General features: G+C 48.4%; 1 non-coding gene across 1 annotated transcript; it reads left to right on the top strand.

The window, feature by feature from the left end:
* The first annotated feature begins 5,928 nt into the window (after nucleotides 1–5,928).
* Nucleotides 5,929–6,083, top strand: LOC131292034 (5.8S ribosomal RNA). Its single transcript, XR_009189757.1, has one exon. It is a non-coding gene; the product is annotated as a 5.8S ribosomal RNA (ribosomal RNA).
* The last annotated feature ends 215 nt before the right edge of the window (nucleotides 6,084–6,298 follow it).

Genomic DNA, 6,298 nt, shown 5'->3' with positions numbered 1-6,298 from the left:
ACACGGCTCTACCGTGTAGGTGCATGCCGTGTGGGGCACCATAACGGGCGAGAGTAGGGAGTAGGAATTGTCTTTCTGTAAACTGTGATATGATTTTTAGAATTTTAAGAGAAATACAGTTCTGAACCCTGAGAAAAAAAATGAAATGGAGCTTGCGGTTCAATTTGACTCAACACGGGAAAACTTACCAGGTCCGAACTTATGGAGGTGAGACAGATTAATAGCTCTTTCTCAAATTTAAGGGTAGTGGTGCATGGCCGTTCTTAGTTCGTGGATTGATTTGTCTGGTTAATTCCGATAACGAACGTGACTCACATATGCTAACTAGAACGCAGTCAGCGTTAATGCGTCGATGCCGATTGGAACGGGTTAGGACCTTTCGGTGGAGTATGACCTGACACCTTCGCTGTTCGTGTGCGCAAGTGCACTTACGGTACGCTGCTTAGCAGGACAATTTGTGTTTAGCAAAATGAGATCGAGCGATAACAGGTCCGTGATGCCCTTAGATGTTCTGGGCTACACGCGTGCTACAATGTGGGTAGCAGCGTGTCTCCTATTCCGAGAGGAACGGGAAATCACTCAAATACTCACTTAGTAGGGATTATGGATTGCAATGGTCCATATGAACTCGGAACTTCTAGTAAGTGCTGGTCATCAGCCAGCGTTGAATACGTCCCTGCCCTTTGTACACACCGCCCGTCGCTACTACCGATGGATTATTTAGTGAGGTCTTTGGAGATGATCGTTCGCTGGATCCTCGTGAACCGCGTCTGCTTTATCGAAGTTGACCGAACTTGATGATTTAGAGGAAGTAAAAGTCGTAACAAGGTTTCCGTAGGTGAACCTGCGGAAGGATCATTAGTGGCCAAGTGATCCTTCCAGAAGTCCGAACCTGCGGGTTGAGACTTCGGCACAAGTTGCCATATGATAATTGACGAAACACTATAGAAGTCCGAACCTGCGGGTTGAGACTCAGGCACAAGTTGCCATATGAAAGTTGACGAAACACTAACAAGTCCGAACCTGCGGGTTGAGACTTAGGCACACGTTGCCTTATACATGACTTCGAACAAATACACAAGTCCGAACCTGCGGGTTGAGACTTAGGCACAAGTTGCCTTATACATGACTTCGAACAAATACACAAGTCCGAACCTGCGGGTTGAGACTTAGGCACAAGTTGCCATATGAAAGTTGACGAAACACTAACAAGTCCGAACCTGCGGGTTGAGACTTAGGCACACGTTGCCTTATACATGACTTCGAACAAATACACAAGTCCGAACCTGCGGGTTGAGACTTAGGCACAAGTTGCCTTATACATACATTGGCCAAATAAACAGAAGTCCGAACCTGCGGGTTGAGACTTAGGCACAAGTTGCCATATTATATTCGATCAAACACTAAGTAGTCCGAACCTGCGGGTTGAGACTCAAGACCGTAACAAGATGTCACTATACAAGTCCGAACCTAAGGGTTGAGACTTAATGCGATCTAGATACCAAGTTGACATCCAATACCTGTTGAGCAAAACCAAAGATTCCCTGTTCTCGAATGATTACACTATATAACATGGAATCATGAAGAAATCAAGCAAGCGTGAAACAAAGTCATCACTTGGGCATGCTCGATAGCCAACCACATGACCTTAACCTAAGAGAGCATGCAAACCACATGATACCTATAAACGATTAACCCGCCCTAGTTCAATCGTTCACCAAGTGATGACTTCAGTATGGCTAAGAGAAAAACTTTTAAATGGGAAAAACTCTAAGTCCGAACCTCCGGGTTGAGACTTCCGCGTCGGAGGTGGGCGCACCTCCTATCCGAAAGATGATGAATCAGGGGTGTTCGGTCAGCAATGGTCGGATGCCCCGTCGTAGTCCAACTATGACAATCAAAGTCAAGACCTCCGGGTTGAGACTTTCCGCGAGTACAAGCATAAAGGAACACGGACCAAGCCGTACCGAGAGAATCGGTACTAGAGCCCTCGTGGTTCTACATTGAGAGAGCCCTCGTGGTTCTCATTAGGGGCTTTATGCAAGTCGTACTCAATACTGTGGTGTGAAGTATAAAGTATAGTCCTCGCCTGGTCCACGCTGCTTCGGCGGTCCTGGGTAAGATAGTTAATTCTAGCTTGCCCTATAGTGGAATGAGGACACTTAATGCTTCGTCTTTTAGCGGCGGCTAGACTCCTCCTCACGGGGAACGAGTTGACGCGCACAGCGGCGGCTTACGCACTATGGCAATCATGGATGCCTGAAGATTCCGTGAAGTTCTCCCCTGGTCCACGCTGCCTCGGCAGTCCTGGGTAAAATGGAATATTTCCAGCTTGCCCTATAGTGGAAGAGGACTATCCAACAATACAAAGTCAAGACCTCCGGGTTGAGACTTTCCGCGTCGGTGGTGTCGCGCACCGCCTATCCGAAAGATGGTGTAACAGGGGTGTTCGATCAGCAATGGTCGGATGCCCCGTCATAGTTGGACTATGACAACCAAAGTCAAGACCTCCGGGTTGAGACTTTCCGCGTCCGGAGGTACGCGTACCGCCTACCCGAAAGATGGTGTGCTTCTGGGGTATTCGATGAGTCGGATACCCCGTCGTAGTCCAACTATGACAATCAAAGTCAAGACCTCCGGGTTGAGACTTCCGCGTCCGGAGGTACGCGTACCGCCTACCCGAAAGATGGTGTGCTTCTGGGGTATTCGATGAGTCGGATACCCCGTCGTAGTCCAACTATGACAATCAAAGTCAAGACCTCCGGGTTGAGACTTCCGCGTCCGGAGGTACGCGTACCGCCTACCCGAAAGATGGTGAATCAGGGGTGTTCGATCAGCAATGGTCGGATGCCCCGTCGTAGTCCAACTATGACAATCAAAGTCAAGACCTCCGGGTTGAGACTTTCTAAGAGTACAAGCATAAAGGAACACGGACCAAGCCGTACCGAGAGAATCGGTACTAGAGCCCTTGTGGTTCTACATTGAGAGAGCCCTCGTGGTTCTCATTAGGGGCTTTATGCAAGAAGTACTCAATACTGTGGTGTGAAGTATAAAGTATAGAGTCCTCCACTGGTCCACGCTGCTCCGGCGGTCCTGGGTAAGATAGTTCATTCTAGCTTGCCCTATGTGGAAGAGGACTCAATACCCTACCTGTTGAGCTTGAAACAAAGTCATCACTTGGGCATGCTCATATTGCCATACACAATTACATTATATTCGAATGAGCATGCAAGCGACCCTATATAGACCGAACCAAAACGATAGATACCGCCGTAGTTCACCCCCACCAAGTGATGACTTCAGTATGGCTAGTGTGTGAAGTATAAAGTATAGTCCTCCCCTGGTCCACACTGCTTCGGCGGTCCTGGGTAAGATAGTTAGTTCTAGCTTGCCCTATGTGGAAGAGGACACAATACTTAATACTTAGAGTACAAGCATAAAGGAACACGGACCAAGCCGTACCGAGAGAATCGGTACTAGAGCCCTCGTGGTTCTACATTGAGAGAGCCCTCGTGGTTCTCATTAGGGGCTTTATGCAAGTCGTACTCAATACTGTGGTGTGAAGTATAAAGTATAGAGTCCTCCACTGGTCCACGCTGCTCCGGCGGTCCTGGGTAAGATAGTTCATTCTAGCTTGCCCTATGTGGAAGAGGACTCAATACCCTACCTGTTGAGCTTGAAACAAAGTCATCACTTGGGCATGCTCATATTGCCATACAATATTCCATTATCTACTAATGAGCATGCAGCTATATGATTATAACCTGTAAACGATTACCCCGCCGTAGTTCAGCGCTTCAACCAAGTGATGACTTCAGTATGGCTAGTGTGTGAAGTATAAAGTATAGTCCTCCCCTGGTCCACACTGCTTCGGCGGTCCTGGGTAAGATAGTTAGTTCTAGCTTGCCCTATGGTGGAAGAGGACACCATACTTAATACTGTGGTGTAACAAACTATAGTCCTCCACTGGTCCACGCTGCTTTGCAGTCCTGGGTAAGATAGTTAATTCTAGCTTGCCCTATGTGGAAGAGGGCATACAAGACAAAGTATAGTTCTCCCCTGGTCCACGCTGCTTCGGCGGTCCTGGGTAAGATAGTTAATTCTAGCTTGCCCTATGTGGAAGAGAGCATACATGAACCAAGAACGAAGGTTATGATCGAGGAATGATTCGACAAACTAACCGATGGTATGAAATGTGAAGAATTCAAGCAAGCACACAATCAAGTCATCACTTGGGCATGCTCGATAGCCAACCCTATGACATTAACCTAGTAGAGCATGCGAAAACCAATATATATGTAAACGATGCCCCTCCCTAGTTCAGCGCTTCAACCAAGTGATGACTTCAGAATGGCTAAATCAAATCGGTTCAAAACATACCATCGGTACCCTATTGAAACACACAAGTCGATATCAAACCTCATGATTGTGTAGTCCTCCACTGGTCCACACTGCTCCGGCGGTCCTGGGTAAGATAGTTCATTCTAGCTTGCCCTATGTGGAAGAGGGCACATTACTCAATACTGTGGTGTTATGAACAAAGTATAGTCCTCCACTGGTCCACGCTGCTCCGGCGGTCCTGGGTAAGATAGTTCATTCTAGCTTGCCCTATGTGGAAGAGGGCATACAAGACAAAGTATAGTTCTCCCCCCTGGTCCACGCTGCTCCGGCGGTCCTGGGTAAGATAGTTAATTCTAGCTTGCCCTATGTGGAAGAGAGCATACATGAAACAAGAACGAAGGTTATGATCGAGGAATGATTCGACAACTAACCGATGGTATGAAATGTGAAGAATTCAAGCAAGCCACACAATCAAGTCATCACTTGGGCATGCTCGATAGCCAACCCTATGACATTAACCTAGTAGAGCATGCGAAAACCAATATATACAAGTAATGTAAACGATGCCTCCCTAGTTCAGCGCTTCAACCAAGTGATGACTTCAGAATGGCTAAATCAAATCGGTTCAAAACATACCATCGGTACCCTATTGAAACACACAAGTCGATATCAAACCTCATGATTGTGTAGTCCTCCACTGGTCCACGCCGCTTCGGCCGTCCTGGGTAAAATGGAACATTCCAGCTTGCCCTATGTGGAAGAGGGCACATTACTCAATACTGTGGTGTGAAGTATAAAGTTCAGTTCTCCCCTGGTCCACGCTGCTTCGGCGGTCCTGGGTAAGATAGTTCATTCTAGCTTGCCCTATGTGGAAGAGGACACTTCATACTTCGTCTCTAAGCGGCGGCTTGACTCCTCCCTACGGGGAACGGGTTTACGCGCACAGCGGCGGCTTACGCACTATGGCAGTCATGGATGCCTTACGTTTCTATGAAAAGTGTGTTCCTCCCCTGGTCCACGCTGCTTCGGCAGTCCTGGGTAAGATAGTTAGTTCTAGCTTGCCCTATGTGGAAGAGGACACGTAGACTTACTGTGGTGTGAAGTATAAAGTTCAGTTCTCCCCTGGTCCACGCCGCTTCGGCCGTCCTGGGTAAAATGGATTCATCCAGCTTGCCCTATGTGGAATGAGGACACTTTATGCTTCGTCTCTAAGCGGCGGCTTGCTCCTCCCTACGGGGAACGGGTATACGCGCACAGCGGCGGCTTACGTTATGGCAGTCATGGATGCCTTACGTTTCCATGAAAAGTGTGTTCCTCCCCTGGTCCACGCTGCTTCGGCAGTCCTGGGTAAGATAGTTAGTTCTAGCTTGCCCTATGTGGAAGAGGACACGTAGACTTACTGTGGTGTGAAGTATAAGGTTCAGTTCTCCCCTGGTCCACGCCGCTTCGGCCGTCCTGGGTAAAATGGATTCATCCAGCTTGCCCTATGTGGAATGAGGACACTTTATGCTTCGTCTCTAAGCGGCGGCTTGCTCCTCCCTACGGGGAACGGGTATACGCGCACAGCGGCGGCTTACGCAAGTTAGTCACCCTCGGCAGTGGATCACTCGGCTCATGGATCGATGAAGACCGCAGCTAACTGCGCGTCATAATGTGAACTGCAGGACACATGAACATTGATAAGTTGAACGCATATTGCACGTCGTGGGAACCTACCATGATGTACAGATGACTGAGCGCTTATATTTGAGAAATGTATCGCATACATTTAACTACGCCGTGACACCCGTCACGAGACGTGCACCATGATGTTAACTAGGGTCGCGACGACCCGCTAGCATTAAAGAACCCGTGGTTTACAATATACTGGCATTGGAATTCGAAGTATTTAGAGCGTCCGTGTTCCCGCGTGAGGCGGAAGTACGAGGAGAAGGCGTGCTTGTGGTGTCTGTGGTGG

This window comes from Anopheles ziemanni (genome assembly GCF_943734765.1).
Source record: "Anopheles ziemanni chromosome X unlocalized genomic scaffold, idAnoZiCoDA_A2_x.2 X_unloc_26, whole genome shotgun sequence".
NCBI classification, from domain to species: domain Eukaryota; kingdom Metazoa; phylum Arthropoda; class Insecta; order Diptera; family Culicidae; genus Anopheles; species Anopheles ziemanni.
This window is presented reverse-complemented; position numbering and strand designations above follow the sequence as displayed.